Source organism: Arachis ipaensis, chromosome B6 (assembly GCF_059453495.1).
Source record: "Arachis ipaensis isolate K30076 ecotype BB chromosome B6, ASM5945349v1, whole genome shotgun sequence".
Lineage (NCBI taxonomy): Eukaryota > Viridiplantae > Streptophyta > Magnoliopsida > Fabales > Fabaceae > Arachis > Arachis ipaensis.
This window is the reverse complement of record NC_142441.1, coordinates 95,407,161-95,426,920: the sequence shown is the minus strand read 5'-3', so window position 1 is coordinate 95,426,920 and position 19,760 is coordinate 95,407,161.

Below are 19,760 nucleotides of genomic sequence, written 5' to 3'. Positions count from 1 at the left end.
GTGGTGTGATGCGAATTCCTAAGCTAGATGCCCCTAGGATTAGGTTTGAATTGTGTGTCTTGATTGGAATTTGATATATATAGATATTATGATGTGAAAATTAATGAATTAGAATGAGCTTTGTGTGAATGAGTGTGTTTGGTATGTTGTGGAATTGAGGAATTGGATAATGATTCATGGTTTGAGGAATGTGTATTGAATTGTGAATTTGGGCCGGAGGCCGTGGAGTTTGGGCCGAAGACCAGAAAAAATGTAAGGACGGTAAGAGATGATTGAATTGTGTGATAATGTATGAGATTGAATAGCGGGTTGGTATGCATTGTATGAAAATGTTATTAATTAATGAAATAGTAGAAAATGAGGTTTTTAGAATGTGAAATAGATGCAATTGGGGTGGAATGTGTAAAAGGAGTAGGATCGGAATTAGTTGTGTGTGAATAGGTAATTTGAGTTGGTCTAGGTTCATATTGTTGGTTGGAAAATGATTGAGACTAGTGAATCATTGTAAAATAGGTAAATATGTGTTTTTGGGGAAAATGAGTTTTCAGTCAACTTTGACGAATCATATCTGGAGCTGCCGTTTTTGGAATTAGATGAATTTTATATCAAATTAAAGATTTTTCAAAGATCCTTAAAATGGTATAGATTTTATAGAAATCTAAATTTTGTAGAGAAGGATATGATTGTTGAAATTGGTGTCTGAAATCTGAATTCTGTGATGTAGAATTTGTGATTTCTGGTTTATGTGCGCACGCACAGTCTTGTGTGCACGCACACCCTGTGTATTTTTGAACTCGTGGGTACGCACACTCTTGTGCACACACACACAGAGGGATATGTCTACTGTTGGGAGCACTAGCACGCTCTGTGCGCATACACAACCTACGAAGTTTTGCAAGCTATGCGCACGCACAGCCTTGTGCGCACGCACACGGGGGAAGGTGCACTCTGCTGAGGGCGTTCGCACACATCGTGCGTAAGAGAAAAATGGAAATTTTTACTTACTGTGCGTATGCACACCTCTATACGTACGCACACTGATGTGCGGATATTTTATACGCTTTTTGACATCACTTCCATATAGTTTTTAGGAGTTTTTATTTAGTTTTTATTAAGTTTTTACAGGTTTTAGTGTTAAATTTACATTTTTGGATTTCACTTTAAGTTTGTGTGTTTTTGTACCTTTTCACGTATTTTCTGGCTAAATTTGAGGAGTTGGAGCAGAAGTCTGATTCAGACACAGAGAAAGCACTACAAATGATATTTAGATCTTACCTGCCTACACTCAGAAGATATTTTCTGGAGCTACAGAAGCCCAATTGGAGTGTTCTTAACGGCTTTGGAAAGCTGGCTTCTAGAGATTTCCAGCAATATATAATAGTTCATATGTTGTTTCGGATTAGAAGGCCAAAACTGGCGTCCAACACCAGCTTCCTGCCCTTTCTGGCGTCCAGCGCCAAAGGAAGTAAAGCCCAATATCCAAAAGCCCAGAGATGACTCCCTAGCTGGCGTTGATGAAGGAAAAAATTGGTTGGTAAAGAATTTCTCAATAAATTCTTATTGCAAGTATAGTTTCTAAACCAACAAATAATCCTTTCATGCAAAAAATTGTTTGTCACAAGTAACAAACCCCAATAAAAATAACCGAAGTATTCAAACCTCGGGTCGTCTCTCAAAGGAATTGCAGGGAAGTGTTCTTGCTATTGGTTATGGGACAAGTAGTTTGGGGTTTTGTGTAAGGAACATGAAAGATAAATGGCAAGAAAGTAAATGGAAACTCAAAGATAAAAAAGGTCTTGGAAAGGAATGATGGTCAAGGATCTATATCCTTGTCATTAACCACAACATGATAATTAGAAGGATTAATCCCATTAAGTCATCCTCTAATGAATAAAGGAAAGTCAAATGAGCTACACCAATCCTACTCCATAAGTCCTAAATTTCTCACTAATTAATTTAGGAAAAGCTAGAGTCAATGGACACTAATTATCAACACTTGGACATTAGCAACTCAAGTTCACCTAAGTTACCATCCCGAGCCAAGAATACTAAAATCTACTTGGCGCACGAAATTGTGATCTCTAACAATGGCGCCAAAAACTTGGTACGCACAATCTTAATCTCAACTCTTTTTCACAACTCTGCACAACTAACCAGCAAGTGCACTGGGTTGTCCAAGTAATACCTTACGTGAGTAAGGGTCGATCCCACAGAGATTGTCGGCTTGAAGGAAGCTATGGTCATCCTTGTAAATCTCAGTCAGGCAGATTCAAATGGTTATGAGGTTTTGATAATTAAAATATAAATAAAATATAAAATAAGATAAAGTTACTTATGTAATTCATTGGTGGGAATTTCAGATAAGCGTCTGGAGATGCTTTGTTGCTTCTGAACCTCTGCTTTCCTATTGTCTTCTTCCAACCATGCGTTACCTCCTTCCATGGCAAGCTGTATGATCCTCTCAGATGAAAACAATCCATAAGCGCTGTCACCGCACGGCTAATCATCTGTCGGTTCCCGCTAGCGTCGGAATAGGACCATTGTCCTTTTGCACACTGTCACTTGTGCCCCACATTCGCAGGTTTGAAGCTCGTCACAGTCATCCCTTCCCAGATCCTACTCGGAATACCACAGACAAGGTTTAGACTTTTCGGATCTCAAGAATGCTGCCAATGGTTCTAGCCTATACCACGAAGACTCTGATCTCACGGAATGGAATGCTCTGTTGTCAGGAGAGGCTAACATGTATCGTGAACCAGGAGGCCAAGAGATACACACTCAAGTTATTGCATATAGAACGGAAGTGGTTGTCAGGCACGCGTTCATAAGTGAGAATGATGATGAGTGTCATAGGTCATCACATTCATTAGGTTGAAGTGCGAGTGAATATCTTAGAGAAGAAGTAGGCGAGAATTGAATAGAAAAACAATAGTACTTGTATTAATTCATGAAGAACAGCAGAGCTCCACACCTTAATTTATGGGGTGTAGAAACTCCACCGTAGAAAATACATAAGTGAAAGGTCTAGGCATGGCCATGAGGCCAGCCTCCAAATGTGTACAATAGATGATAGTATAAAACTGACCAAAGATGATATAAAATAAATCTCTAAAAGTAGTTTTTATACTAAGTTAGTAACCTAGGGTTACAGAAAATGAGTAACTAAGTGCAGATAGTGCAGAAATCCACTTCCGGGGCCCACTTGGTGTGTGCTTGGGCTAAGCATTGAAGATTTTTCGTGCTTAGGCTATGCTTGGAGTTAAACGCCAGCTTTGGTGCCAGTTTGGGCGTTTAACTCCAATTCTGGTGCCAGTTTGGGCATTTTACGCCAAGATATTTTAGGCTGACTTTGAACGCCAGTTTGGGCCATCAAATCTCGGGCAAAGTATGGACCATTATATATTTCTGGAAAGCCAAGGATGTCTACTTTCCAACGCAATTAAGAGCGTGCCAATTGGGCTTTGATAGCTCTAGAAAATCTACTTCGAGTGTAGGGAGGTCAGAATCCAACAGCATCTATAGTCCTTTTTCAGCCTTTGAATCAGATTTTTGCTCAGGTCCCTCAATTTCAGCCAGAAAATACCTGAAATCACAGAAAAACACAAAAACTCATAGTAAAGTCTAGAAATTTAATTTTTGAATAAAAACTAATAAAAATATAATAAAAAGTAATTAAAACATACTAAAAACTATGTAAAAACAATGCCAAAAATGGTATAAATTATCCGCTCATCACAACACCAAACTTAAATTGTTGCTTGTCCCCAAGCAACTGAAAACAAAATAGGATAAAAAAAAAGAGAATATACAATGAATTCCAAACTTATCAATGAATATTAGCTTCAATTAGATGAGCGGGACTTGTAGCCTTTTTGCTTTTGAACAGTTTTGGCATCTCACTTTATCCTTTGAAATTCAGAATGATTGGCATCTATAGGAACTCAGAATTCAGATAGTGTTATTGATTCTCTTAGTTCAGTATGTTGATTCTTGAAGATAGCTACTTTATGAGTCTTGGTCGTGACCCTAAGCATTTTGTTTTCCAGTATTACCACCGGATACATAAATGCCACAGACACATAACTGGGTGAACCTTTTCAGATTGTGACTCAGCTTTGCTAAAGTCCCCAGTTAGAGGTGTCCAGAGCTCTTAAGCACACTCTTTTTGCTTTGGACCACGACTTTAACCGCTCAGTCTCAAGCTTTTCACTTGACACCTTCACGCCACAAGCACATGCTTAGGGACAGCTTGGTTTAGCCGCTTAGGACAGGATTTTATTCCTATGGGCCCTCTTATCCATTAATGCTCAAAGCCTTGGATCCTTTTTACCCTTGCCTTTTGGTTTAAAGGGCTATTGGCTTTTTCTGCTTGCTTTTCTTTTTCTTTCTTTTTCTTCCCTTTTTTTTTTTATTTTTTCTGCAAGCTTTTTCTATTCGCTGCTTTTTTTTTTCTTCAAGAATCATTTTTATGATTTTTCAGATTATCAATAACATTTCTCCTTTTTCATTATTCTTTCTAGAGCCAACAATTTTAACATTCATAAACAACAAATTCAAAAATATGCACTGTTCAAGCATTCATTCAGAAAACAAAAGGTATTGCCACCACATCAAAATAATTAAACTAATTTCAAGATAGAATTCGAAACCATGTACTTCTTGTTCTTTTGCAATTAAAAATATTTTTCATTTAAGAAAGGTGATGGATTCATAGGACATTCATAGCTTTAAGACATAGAAACTAGACACTAATGATCATGTAATAAAGACACAAACATAAATACAATATAAGGCATAGGAAACGAAAAACAGAAAATAAAGAACAAGGAAATTAAAGAACGGGTCCACCTTAGTGATGGCGGCTAGTTCTTCCTCTTGAATATCTTATGGAGTGCTTGAGCTCCTCAATGTCTATTCCTTGCCTTTGTTGCTCCTCCCTCGTGGCTCTTTGGTCTTCTCTAACTTCATGGAGGAGGATGGAATGCTCTTGGTGTTCCACCCTTAATTGTCCCATGTTGGAACTTGATTCTCCTAGGGAGGTGTTGATTTGCTCCCAATAGTTTTATGGAGGAAAATGCATCCCTTGAGGCATCTCAGGGATTTTATGATGAGGAACTTCCTCATGCTCTTGTTGAGGTCCATGAGTGGGCTCTCTTGTTTGCTCCATCTTCTTCTTAGTGATGGGATTATCCTCTTCAATGAGGGTGTCTTCCTCCATGACAACTCCAACTGAATTGCATAGGTGACAAATGAGATGAGGGAAGGCTAATCTTGTCAAAGTAGAGGGCTTATCCGCCACCTTGTAGAGTTCTAGAGATATGATCTCATGAACTTCTACTTCCTCTCCATTCATGATACTATGGATCATGATAGCCCGGTCTACAGTAACTTCAGACCGGTTGCTAGTAGGAATTATAGAGCGCTGGATAAACTCCAACCATCCCCTAGCCACGGGTTTGAGGTCAAGCCTTCTTAGTTGAACCGGCTTGCCCCTTGAATCTCTCTTCCATTGAGCGCCTTCCACACAAATGTCCCTAAGGACTTGGTCTAACTTTTGATCAAAGTTGACCCTTCTAGTGAACGGGTGACGATCTCCTTGTATCATTGGCAAGTTGAATGCTAGCCTCACATTTTTCGGACTAAAATCCAAGTATTTCCCCCGATCCATTGTGAGCCAATTCTTTGGGTTCAGGTTCACACTTTGGTCATGGTTCTTAGTGATCCATGCATTGGCATAGAACTCTTGAACCATTAAGATCCCGACTTGTTGAATGGGGTTGGTGAGGATTTCCCAACCTCTTCTTCGAACTTCATGTCGGATCTCCGGATATTCGCTCTTTTTGAGCTTGAAGGGGACCTTGGGGATCACCTTTTTCTTGGCCACAACTTCATAGAAGTGGTCTTGATGGATCTTTGAGATGAATCTCTCCATCTCCCATGACTCAGAGGTGGAAGCAATTGCCTTCTCTTTCCTCTTTCTAGAGGTTTTTCTGGCCTTAGGTGCCATTAGTGGTTACGGAAAAATAAAAATCTTTAGCTTTTCCCACACCAAACTTAGAAGATTTGCTCGTCCTCGAGCAAAAGAAGAAAGAAAAGAGTAGAAGAAGAAGAAATGGAGGAGATGGAGGGTTGGTGTAGGTTCGGCCAAGGTGGGTTGTAGTGTTTTGTTGTGTGAAATTGAAGGTAGTGAGGAGGGGTATTTATAGGGTAGGAGAGGGGGGTTCGGTCATGAAGGGGAGGGTTTAGGAGGGAAATGGTTTGAATTTAAATGGTGAGGTAGGTGGGGTTTTATGATGGATGGATGTGACGAAGAGAGTATGGAGAAGAGGGTAAGATTTGATAGTGAATGGTGTTTGGGGAAGAGGTATTGAGGTGATTGGTCAAGGGTGTATGGGGAAGAGTGTTATGGAAAGGTGTGAAGAGGAGAGAAGAAGAAGTAGGGTAGGTGGGGATCCTGTGGGGTCCATAGATCCTGAGGTGTCAAAGAATTCGAATCCCTGCACCATTCTGGCATTGAAACGTCCATTCTGAGCCAATTCTGGCGTCTAACGCCAGTTCTGCTACCTTTCCTCGCGTTAAACGCCACTCTATTGCCCATTTCTGGTGTTTAACGCAAGCCAGATGCCCATTTCTGGCGTTTAACACCAGCCTGTGCCAAACTGCCATTTCTGGCGTTAAACGCTCAGAGTGCTGCCCAATCTGGCGTTTAACGCCCAGAATGCTGCCAGGCTGGGCGTTAAACGCCCATTCTGCTATCCGTACTGGCATTTAAATGCCAGTAAGCCTGTCCTCCAGGGTGTGCTGTTTTTAATGCTATTTTTCATTCTGTTTTTGATTTTTTAGTTGTTTTTGTGACTTCACATGATCATCAACCTAAAGAAAACATAAAATAACAATGGAAAATAAATAAATATAATTAAATAACATTGGGTTGCCTCCCAATAAGCACTTCTTTAATGTCAATAGCTTGACAGTGAAGCTCTTAGAGAGCTTCACAGAGACTCAAAGCTTAATGTTGGCCTCCCAACACCAAACTTAGAAGTTGAGTGTAGGGGCTCTGTTTGACTCTGTATTGAGAGAAGCTTTTCATGCTTCCTCTCCATGGTTACAGAAGAAGATCCTTAAGCATTAAACACAAGGTAGTCCTCATTCACTTGAAGGACTAACTCTCCTCTGTCCACATCAATTACAGCTCTTGCTGTGGCTAGGAAGGGTCTTCTAAGGATGATGGATTCATCTTCATCCTTCCCAGTCTCTAGGATTATGAAGTCAGCAGGGATGTAATAGCCTTCAACCTTTACTAAGACATCCTCTACAAGTCCATAAGCCTGTTTCCTTGAATTGTGTGCCATCTCTAGTGAGATTCTTGCAGCTTGTACCTCAAAGATCCCTAGTTTCTCCATTACAAAGAGGGGCATTAGGTTTATACTTGACCCAAGGTCACACAGAGCCTTCTTAAAGGTCATGGTGCCTATGGTACAAGGTATTAAGAACTTTTCAGGATCCTATTTCTTCTGAGGTAATTTCAGTTGAACCAGATCATTCAGTTTATTGATAAGCAATGGGGGTTCATCCTACCAAGTCTCATTACCAATTAACTTGGCATTCAGCTTCATGATTGCTCCTAGATATTGAACAACTTGCTCTTCAATAATATCTTCATCCTCTTCAGAGAAAAAATACTCATTAGAGCTCATGAATGGCAACAGTAAGTTTAGTGGAATCTCTATGGTCTCTATATGAGCCTCGGATTCCTTTGGTTTCTCATTAAGGAACTCCTTGGAGGCCAGTAAACGTCCATTGAGGTCTTCCTCATTGGAAATCACTACCTTTTCTTCCTCTCCAGGTTCGGCCACGTTGGTTATAGTTATGGCCTTGCACTCTCTTTTTGGATTCTCTTCTGTATTGCTTGGGAGAGTACTGGGAGGGAGTTGAGTAAGTTTTTTACTCAGTTGACCCACTTGTGCCTCCAAATTTCTAATGGAGGACCTTGCTTCAGTCATGAAACTAAGAGTAGTCTTAGATAGATCAGAGACTACAGTTGCTAAGTCAGAGTGGCTCTGCTTAGAATTCTCTGTCTGTTGCTGAGAAGATGATGGAAAAGGTTTGCTATTGCCAAACCTGTTTCTTCCACCATTATTACTATTGAAGCTTTGATTAGGCTTCTGTTGATCCTGCCATGAGAGATTAGGATGATTCCTCAATGAAGGATTGTAGGTTTTTCCATAGGATTCTCCCATGTAATTCACCTCTTCCATTCCAGGGTTCTCAGGGTCATAGGCTTCTTCTTCAGAGGAAGCTTCCTTAGTACTGCCTGATGCAGCTTGCATTCCAGACAGACTCTGAGAAATCATATTGACTTGCTGAGTCAATATTTTGTTCTGAGCCAATATGGCATTCAGAGTATCAATCTCAAGAACTCCTTTCTTCTGAGTTGTCCCATTATTTGCAGGATTCCTTTCAGAAGTATACATGAACTGGTTATTTGTAACCATTTCAATGAGTTCATAGGCTTCTGCAGGCATCTTCTTCAGATGAAGAGATCCTCCAGCAGAGTGGTCCAATGATATTTTGGACAATTCAGACAAACCATCATAGAATATACATATGATGCTCCATTTTGAAAACATGTCAGAAGGACACCTTATGATCAATTGCTTGTATCTTTCCCAAGCTTCATAGAGGGATTTACCTTCCTTCTGTCTAAAGGTTTGGACTTCCACTCTAAGCTTGCTCAACTTATGAGGTGGAAAGAACTTGGCCAAGAAAGCATTGACCAACTTTTCCCAAGATTTCAGGCTATCTTTAGGTTGTGAGTCCAACCATGTCCTAGTTCTATCTCTTACAGCAATAGGAAAAAGCATAAGTCTGTAGACCTTAGGATTAACCCCATTAGTCTTAACAGTGTCACAGATTTGCAAAAATTCAGCTAAGAATTGATGAGGATCTTCCAATGGAAGTCCATGAAACTTGCAATTCTGCTACATTAGAGAAACTAATTGAGGCTTAAGCTCAAAATTGTTTGCTCCAATTGCAGGAATTGAGATGCTCCTTCCACAGAAGTCAGAAGAGGGTGCAATAAAGTCACCAAGCATCTTCCTTGCATCTTCACCATTGTTGTTGGGTTCGGCCATCTCTTCTTCTTTTTTGAAAAATTCTGTCAGGTCCTCTCCTCTCCAGAGTGTTGTGCTTTAGCTTCTCTTAGCTTCCTCTTTAGAGTCCTTTCAGGTTCCAGATCAGCTTCAACAAGAATGTTCTTATCCTTGCTCCTGCTCATATGAAAAAGAAGAGAACCGAAAAGAATAAGAATCCTCTATGTCACAGTATAGAGATTCCTTTATGTGAGTAGAAGAATAGAAGAGTAGAATGAAGAAGAGAGAAGATGAAGAATTCGAACACAGAGAGGGAGGAAGGGTTCGAATTATGAGAACAAGAGAAGTGTTAGTAAACAAATAAATAAATAGAAAGAGATGAGAGAGAGAGAATTCAAATTTTAAATTAAAATAAAAGAAAAATATTTTTTTTATTTCAATTATTGGTTAGTATTCGAAAATTAAGAGAAGAAATAAAATAAAATTTGAAAATTAAATAATTAATTAATTAAATAGATTTTTGAAAAAGTGGTTAGTGATTTTTGAAAATTGGAGAGAGAAAAGTAGTTAGGTAGTTTTGAAAAAGATATGATTGAAATAGTAAACTTTTAAAATCAAACAAAAAGTTAAGTGGTAAATTGAAAAAGATTTGAAAATCAATTTTGAAAAGATAAGAAGTTAGAAAAGATTTTGAAATTGATTTTGAAAAATATATGATTGAAATTTTATTTTGAAAAAGATTGGAAAAGGAAATTAAAAAGATTTGATTTTTGAAAATTAAAGTTGATTACTTGACTAACAAGAAACTAAAAGATATGATTTTAGAATTTAAAGATTGATCCTTTCTTAATAGGCAAGTAACAACTTGAAAATTTTTGAATCTAAACATTAAATGTTAGCATTAATTTCAAAAATATTAAGAAGGAAATTGAAAAAGATTTGATTTTTCTTAAAAAAATTTGAAAAGATAGAATTTTTAAATTGAAAATTTGACTTGACTAATAAGAAACAATTAAATTTTAAAATTTTATGACTAAATCAATTCAAATTTTCGAAAATTATGAGTGAAATAAAGGAAAGATATTTTTTTATTTTAAAATTTTTATGAGGAGAGAGAAAAACATAAAAAATGATGCAAAACACAAGAAATTAAGATTAAAATTAATAATGCATGCAAGAACACTTTGAATGTCAAGATGAACACCAAGAACACTTTGAAGATCATGATGAACATCAAGAACTTATTTTTGAAAATTTTTAAGAAAAGAAAAATATGCAAGACACCAAACTTAAAAATTTTTAATCTATAGACACTAATAATTCAAGAATGCATATGAAAAACAAGAAAAGACACCAAACAAGAAAATTTAAAGATCAAAGAGAATCATCAAGAACAACTTGAAGATCAATGAAGAACACCATGCATGAATTTTCGAAAATAAGAAAAATGCAATTAACACCAAACTTAAAATTTGATACTAGACTCAAACAAGAAACACAAAATTTTTGGTTTTTATGATTTTATGAAATTTTTTTTGTATTATTTTTTTTTCGAAAATTATTTTGGAAAAAGAAAAAATAAATAATTTCAAAATTTTTAATGGAAATTCCAGGAATCATGCAATGTTAGTCTAAAGCTTCAGTCTAAAAAGATTAGACATGGCTAGCCAAGCTTTAGCAGGACATTACATACAACAACCAAATTGATGGGAATCAACCAGCTCCTGTGATGATAAAAGCATCATCTGAAATTCTAGAATTAATTCTTAAAAATTCTGAAGAACAAAATAAAATATTTTTGTATATTTTTATTTTTTTGTATTATTTTTCGAAAATAAAATTACTTGATCTGAGCAACAAGATGAACCGTCAGTTGTCCAAACTCGAACAATCCCCGGCAACGGCGCCAAAAACTTGGTGCACGAAATTGTGATCTCTAACAATGGCGCCAAAAACTTGGTACGCACAATCTTAATCTCAACTCTTTTTCACAACTCCGCACAACTAACCAGCAAGTGCACTGGATCGTCCAAGTAATACCTTACGTGAGTAAGGGTCGATCCCACGGAGATTGTCGGCTTGAAGCAAGCTATGGTCATCCTTGTAAATCTCAATCAGGAAGATTCAAATGGTTATGAGGTTTTGATAATTAAAATATAAATAAAATATAAAATAAGATAAAGTTACTTATGTAATTCATTGGTGGGAATTTTAGATAAGTGTCTGGAGATGCTTTGTTGCTTCTAAACCTCTGCTTTCCTATTGTCTTCTTCCAACCATGCGTTACCTCCTTCCATGGCAAGCTGTATGATCCTCTCGGATGAAAACAAATCCATATGCACTGTCACGGCACGGCTAATCATCTGTCGGTTCCCGCTAGCGTCGGAATAGGACCATTGTCCTTTTGCACAGTGACACTTGTGCTCCACATTCGCAGGTTTGAAGCTCGTCACAGTCATCCCTTCCCAGATCCAACTCGGCATACCACAGACAAGGTTTAGACTTTCTGGATCTCAGGAATGCTGCCAATGGTTCTAGCCTATACCACGAAGACTCTGATCTCACGGAATGGAATGCTCTGTTGTCAAGAGAGGAAACCATGCGTCGTGAACCAGGAGGCCAAGAGATACACACTCAAGTTATTGCAGATAGAATGGAAGTGGTTGTCAGGCACGCGTTCATAAGTGAGAATGATGATGAGTGTCACGGGTCATCACATTCATCAGGTTGAAGTGCAAGTGAATATCTTAGAGAAGAAGTAGGCGTGAATTGAATAGAAAAACAATAGTACTTGTATTAATTCATGAAGAACAGCAGAGCTCCACACCTTAATCTATGGGGTGTAGAAACTCCACCGTAGAAAATACATAAGTGAAAGGTTTAGGCATGGCTGTGAGGCCAGCCTCCAAACGTGTACAATAGATGATAGTATAAAACTGATCAAAGATGATATAAAATAAATCTCTAAAAGTAGTTTTTATACTAAGTTAGAAACCTAGGGTTACAAAAAATGAGTAACTAAGTGCAGATAGTGCAGAAATCTACTTCTAGGGCCCACTTGGTGTGTGCTTGGGCTGAGCATTAAAGCTTTTTCGTGCTTAGGCTGTTCTTGGAGTTAAACGCCAGCTTTGGTGCCAGTTTGGGCATTTTATGCCAAGATGTTTTAGGCTGAATTTGAACGCCAGTTTGGGCTATAAAATCTCAGGCAAAGTATGGACTATTATATATTTCTGGAAAGCCCAGAATGTCTACTTTCCAATGCAATTGAAAGTACGCCAATTGGGCTTTTTTAGCTCCAGAAAATCCACTTCGAGTACAGGGAGGTCAGAATCCAACAGCATCTGCAGTCCTTTTTCAGCCTCTGAATCATATTTTTGCTCAGGTCCCTCAATTTCAGCCAGAAAATACCTGAAATCACAGAAAAACACACAAACTCATAGTAAAATCTAGAAATTTGATTTTTGAATAAAAACTAATAAAAATATAATAAAAAATAATTAAAACATACTAAAAACTATCTAAAAACAAAGCCAAAAAGGGTATAAATTATCCGCTCATCACTACTCTAACATCCTTCCAAGCATTTAATCAAACACTTGGAACGCATAAAAGGAAAGCAAGATAAAATTACAAGAAATGTAGATCTACAACTACTAATTGCAAGGAGATTAACAACAACAACTCAAATTAACCATAAAGGAAATCAAACATAACTTGCATTAAAGAGAAATAGAAGAAACAAGAGTGCATCAACAACAAAGTAAACAATTACAAGAATAAAATGCTAAACTAGAGAAAGCAAAGGTAGAAGAACAAGGAATTTAAGTGGAAAAGTAAATCAAAGCATGAATTAAACCTAGATCTAAGAAATCCTAATCTACATCTAACCTAATTCTAGAGAGAAGAGAGAGCTTCCCTCTCTAGAAACTATCCTAAAACATAATAAAACTCAACTATGTGATATCCCCTCTTTCCTCCTCTTGTTTGTTTCTTTGTCAATTCTTGGCTTTTCTTTTCTTTCTCACTTTTCTTCATTTTGTAGGGATGTTCATTAATAAAAGGTCTCATAATAGTAACTTGGTTCACACTACAAAAGACATTCAATTATGCAGCTTTTATTATTAAGCTTATCATCTAATCAAGCAATTACCACCACAAAACTTCATTCTAATTCCCACCACATTGGATAATCACTTTCTATTTCAAATATTTTCTCTTATTAATGCAAAAAGGGAAGCAAGACATGAATTTAATGCAGATGAATGAAGACAAGAATTTAAACTAGTGCAGACATCAAAATTTGTATTATTTGAACTAAGCATCAAGGCAAACAGCAACTTTTCATTCAGAACATTTCAAAGCAAAGTAAATTTTGTGACAATACAACCTTCCAGGAGTGTTTTGCAGCTTTCCTTTTGTCATCATCATCTTTTACTTTTGCATTTCCTTTGGTTATTATTCTTTTAAGAGGCTGAGTGTCTTTTCTGCATAATTATCAGAAGTTGCTTGTTTTTCCAAGCACTTAGGCAAATGGTTAGCATGCATGAACTATTGTAGTTTCTTGAACTTACTTTGATGAGGAAATACCAAACTTAGTCCCTTGCTACTGTCTTATGATGCATCAGTTACATGAAAAAAATGTGCTTTTGCTAAAAGTAATAAAACTAACAACTAGAAGACAGACACTGGTTTAGTGATTTCCCTGATCGCTTGGAGCTAGTAACCATCTATGCAGAGGGTTGAAATGTGTTTATAAATGAGATTTTTGGTGGAACACCAAACTTAGCATCCTTCATTCACCCTTGAATTATTTTGGTGTGCAGCAACAAACCTAGCTCCTTGCACTATAGATAAATCGACTCAACCTTTTTATTGAAATAGTTTAGGAGAAGAAAACTACCTTTGGTTGGGTTGCCTCCCAACAAGAGCTCTTTTAGTGTCACTAGCTTGACATCCTTCATTCTTGCTCAGCTTAATTTCTGAATCTCCTTCTCTTTGTCCCAATGGCCTCCCAAGTAATGCTTTGTCCTGTGACCATTTGCTGTGAAATTGCTCTTTGTTGCTTCATCTAGGAGTTCAAGGCTTCCATAAGGTAGAACCTTTGTCACCAAGTAGGGGCCAGTCCATTTGGACTTGAGTTTGCCAGCGAAAACTTTGAGCCTGGAGTTATACAAGAGTACTTGCTGTCCTGGTTTGAACTCCTTCTTTGAGATCCTTTTGTTATGCCATCTCTTGGCTTTGTCCTTGTATATCTTAGCATTTTCGTAGGCTTCTAGTCTAAACTCATCCAACTCATTTAATTGCAATAGCATCTTTTTTCCTACTGCTTGAGAATCAAGGTTGAGGAGTTTAGTGGCCCAGAAAGCTTTATGCTCAAGCTCTACAGGAAGGTGACAAGATTTGCCATATAACAACTGAAAAGGAGACTTTCCAATAGGAGTTTTAAATGCTATTCTATATGCCCAGAGAGCATCTTCTAATTTTCTGGCCCAATCCTTTCTTGTACTCCCTACTGTTTTCTCCAAAATCTTCTTCAACTCCCTATTTGCAAGCTCTGTTTGGCCATTGGTCTGTCGATGATATGGTGTAGCTACTTTATGTATCACCCCATATTTGTGAAGTAGTTTCTCCATTTATTTGTTGCAAAAATGACTACCACCATCACTGACAAGACCCTTAGGCACTCCATATCTAGTAAAAATGTGCTTCTTAAGGAATTGAAGGATAATTTGTGAATCACATGTGGTTGTTGCTATGGCTTCCACCCACTTTGAGACATACTCTACTACCACAAGTATGTATTTGAAAGAATATAAAAGTGGAAAAGGGCCCATAAAATCTATACCCCAAAGATCAAAGAGTTCTACCTCCAAGATGTTGTTCTGAGGCATCTCATTCCTTCTTGTTAATCCTCCAGCTCTTTGGCACTCATTGCATTGATGAATAAACTTTCTAGCATCCTTGAATATGGTTGGCCAATAAAATCCGCTTTGAAGCACTTTGGCTGCTGTTCTTTCTGGCCCAAAATGTCCACTATAAGCTGAACCATGACAATGCCATAATATGTCTCTCAACTCACTCTCAGGAACACATTTCCTAATCATTCCATCTAGACACCTCTTGAATAAGAATGGTTCATCCCATAAGAATTTCTTGGCTTCATTGAGCAGCTTCTTCACTTGTTGCTTGGTGAATTCTTGAGGGATCTTCCTTCCAACCTTGTAGTTTGTAATGTCTGCAAACCAGGGAGCTTGTTGGATTTGCAAAAGGTGTTCATCTGGAAAACTTTCGTTCATTGAATGTGGAGCTTGGTTAGCTTCTTGTGATAGTCATGACAAATGGTCTGCCACTTGGTTCTCATTCCCTTTCCTATCTTTCACTTCAATGTCAAATTCTTGTAGCAGCAACATCCACCTAATAAGCTTTGGCTTTGAGTCCTATTTAGACATGAGATACTTGAGGGCAGCATGATCAGTATATACTATAACCTTTGAACCAATCAAGTATTGTCTAAATTTATTAAATGCATATACAATTGCCAAGAGCTCTTTTTCTGTTGTGGTATAATTTTTATGTGCTTCATTCAACACCTTGCTAGCATAGTATATAACATGATGCAGCTTGTTTTTCTTTTTCCCCAATACAACACCAATTGTAAAGTCACTTGCATCACACATAAGTTTAAAAGGTAATTCCCAATCTGGGGATGTGATGATTGGTGCTGTAATGAGTTTTCTCTTTAAAGTTTCAAAGGCATGCTTGCAATTGTCAACAAAGATGAAAGAATTATCAATCATTACCAAATTGCTCAATGGCTTTGCTATTTTTGAAAAATCTTTGATGAACCTCCTGTAAAAACCAGCATGTCTAAGAAAACTCCTTACTACTTTCACATTAACAGGTATAGGAAGCTTTTCAATGATTTCTATTTTTGCTTCGTCAACTTCTATACCTTTGCTTGAAACCTTATGCCCAAGAACTATCCCTTCAAGAACCATGAAATGGCATTTCTCCCATTTCAATACCAGACTAGTTTCTTGGCATCTTTTCAAAACAAGAGTTAAATGATGCAAGCAAGTGTTAAATGAATTGCCAAAGACAGAAAAATCATCCATGAGGACTTCTAAAAACTTTTCCACCATGTCAGAAAATATAGAAAGCATACACCTTTGAAAAGTTGCAGGGGCATTGCACAGTCCAAAGGGCATCCTTCTGTAAGCAAAGACTCCAAATGGACAGGTGAAGGGAGTCTTTTCTTGATCCTTGGGATCCACCACTATTTGATTGTACCCAGAGTTCCCGTCCAGGAAGCAATAGTATGCATGGCCAGCCAATCTTTCCAACATCTGGTCGATGAATGGGAGAGGAAAATGATCTTTCCTTGTAGCATCATTCAGTCTTCTATAATCTATGCACATCCTCCACCCAGTCACTGTCCTTGTGGGGATTAACTCGTTCTTCTCATTGGAAATGACTGTCATGCCACCTTTCTTTGGCACTACTTGTACTGGACTTACCTAAGAGCTGTTAGAGATTGGGTATATGATTCCAACATTCCATAGCTTTATCACTTCTTTTTGAACCACCTCCTTCATGGTTGGGTTAAGTCTTCTTTGGGGTTGAACTACATGCCTTGAATCTTCCTCCAAGAGAATTTTGTGCATACAGATAGCAGGGCTTATGCCCTTGATATCATCAATTGTCCAACCCAAGGCTGTCTTGTGAGCTTTCAACACTTCAATCAGCTTTGTTTCTTCTTCTATGTTCAAGGAGGCATTTATGATCACTGGCAAGGCCTCTGCTTCTCCAAGGAACACATACTTGAGATGAGGGGGAAGAGGTTTTAATTCTTATTTTGGCTTCTCATCTGTCTTTCCTTCAGAGGAGATTTCTACCACTTCCTCTTCTATGAGATCTTGTTCCACTTCTGTTTCCACTTCTTGTTCCTCCTAATTTTTGGTCTCAAATAACCCCCTCTTTACTTCTTCCACCATTTCCACTCTCATATGCTTTTCTTCCTCAGGGGGTATTTCATGGCTTTAAAGACATTGCTGATCATCTTCTCATCATGCACTCTGAGTGTCATTTCTCCTTTCTCTACATCAATTATAGCCCTTGCTGTGGCTATAAAGGGCCTCCCCAAGATGATTGAGTTGTGTCCTTCTTCCTCCATGTCTAAAATGACAAAGTCAGTAGGAAATATGAATTCTCCTACTTTCACTAATAAATTCTCCACGACTCCGTTTGGTATTTTGAGAGATCTGTTAGCCATTTGAAGTGACATTCTAGTTGGCCTGAGTTCCTCTATTGCAAGCTGCTTCATTAATTAGAGAGGCATCAAGTTGATGCTGGCTCCTAGATCACAGAGGGCTTTGTCCAATGTTCTGTTGCCTATAGTGCAATATAGGATGAAGCTTCATGGATCTTTGAGCTTTGGTGGGAGACCTCTTTAGATGATAGCATTGCATTCTTGAGTCAAGATTACTGTCTCCTTCTCATTCCAGCTCCTTTTCTTGTTGATAAGCTCCTTGAGGAATTTTGCATACAGAGGCATTTGTTCTAAGGCTTCAGCAAGTAGAATGTTGATTTCTAGTTTCTTGAAAACTTCTAAAAACTTTGGGAACTATTGATCCTTGATCTCTTTCTAAAATCTTTGAGGATATGGCAAGGAGATGTGTGAGTTTTTACTATCTTCCTCTGTTCTTGTGATTGCTCCTCCATGAGTTCCTTTCCCTTCTTTGAAGTTTGTGGTTGTTCCTCTTTCTCTTTGAGTTTCTCCTGGTCGTGCTTGGCTTTGAGTGTCACTTCTTCCTTGCTGCTAGCTTTATCATTCTCAACTGGTCTCTTGTTAGTTTCTTTGTCATTTTCCAAGGTTCTTCCACTCCTCAATTGGATGGCTTTGCATTCTTTCTTGGGGTTGGGAATGGTGTCACTTGGCAGTTCATTGGTTACTCTTTCAGCTACTGCTTGCTTGGACAACTGGCCAATCTGCCTTTCCAAATTTCTCATTGAGACTTCATGGTTCTTGTTGGCCAATTCTTGATGCTTGATCACCTTCTCCATCAATATCTCCAAGTTGGAGATCTTTTGAGATTCTTGGGGTCGTTATGGTTGATTATGGGATGTTGATAGTGAATGATAGTTGTTTTGGTTAGTGGATGGGTTGTTGGGTGGATAGTAGTTGGATTGGGGTTGATTGTTTTATGGTTTTCTGTATGGATTTTGGTTAGTGTTTTGATGGTTTTGATGGATTGTGTTTCTGAAGTTGTTTTGGTTTGAGTTTCTTTGCCAAGGCTACTGGTTTTGACTCTCTCCCCATTTTAGATTGAGGCGGTTTCTCCAGGATGAGTTGTAAGTTCTCCATGGAAGTCATTTGATCCAAAACTTTGGTTGTGCATGTACTGCACTTGCTCAGGCTACTGCTCCTCATAACTTTCTTCCTGCTTTCCCCACACCACTGATGGTTGGTTAGTTGTGCTCATTCAATTTGATGTTGGAGCTGCTGGTGCATGAGCTTGTTCTGAGCCAATATGGTATCAACTCCTTCAAGCTCAAATACACCTTTCTTTGGAGCTGCTTGCTTTTCAGAGGAGTAGAAATACTTATTGTTGGCCACCATATCTATGAGATCATGTGCCTCTTGAGCAGTTTTCATCATTTGCAAAGATCCTCCTGATGAATAATCCAAAGCTTTCCTTGAAGGTAAGGACAAGCCTTCATTGAAATTCTATAACTCCATCCATTCACTGAACATTCCTTCTGGACATCTTCTGATTAGAGCTTTATACCTCTCCCAAGCTTCATACAATGACTCTCCTTCTTGCTGTCTGAAAGTTTGCACATCAATTTTTAGCTTAATGATTCTTTGGGTGGATAGAATTTGGCTAGAAATTTGCTAACCAAATCATCTCAGCTGGTAATGCTCTCTTTAGGGAAGGTTTCTAACCACTGTGTGGCTTTATCTCTCAGTGAAAATGGGAATAAAAAAAGCTTGTAGATGTCAGGGTGGACTCCATTGGTTTTGACAGTGTCACAGATTCTCAAAAATACAGAGAGGTGTTGGTTTGGATCCTCAGCAGCACTTCCTCCATATTGACAATTATTTTGAACCAGGGTAATCAATTAAGGCTTGAGTTCGAAGTTATTAGCATGGACATTGGGAGTTAGGATGCTACTCCCACAATTCTTTGGGTTGGGGATAGTGTAGAAGGCTAAGACTCTTCTCTGAGGCTGGCCATTGTTGTTGGCCATACCATCAGTGTGAATTGGGATATTATCCTCCATCACTTGATCTTCCTCCTTTGATTCCTCTTCTCCAATAACTCCCTTCCTTCTTGCTTCTTTTCTCAATCATCGGAGGGTTCTCTCATCAAGGTTAAAAGATGTGGATTCACCTCTTCTTCCTCCTAACATAAAACACAAAACTAGAAACTAAAAGCAATTCACTCTACTGCTAGAGTGAGGTGAATGTTAGCTTAAACAAAAACTCAAACAGTTAGCGTGCTTAGTAAAAATAAAAATAAAATGCTTAATCTAGATTATCACCCTACTTAATCATTGTCAATCTAAATCAATCCCCGGCAACGGCGCCAAAAACTTGATGAGGAAAAAACAATTCCACACAAACTCACCGGCAAGTATACCGGGTTGCATCAAGTAGTAATAACT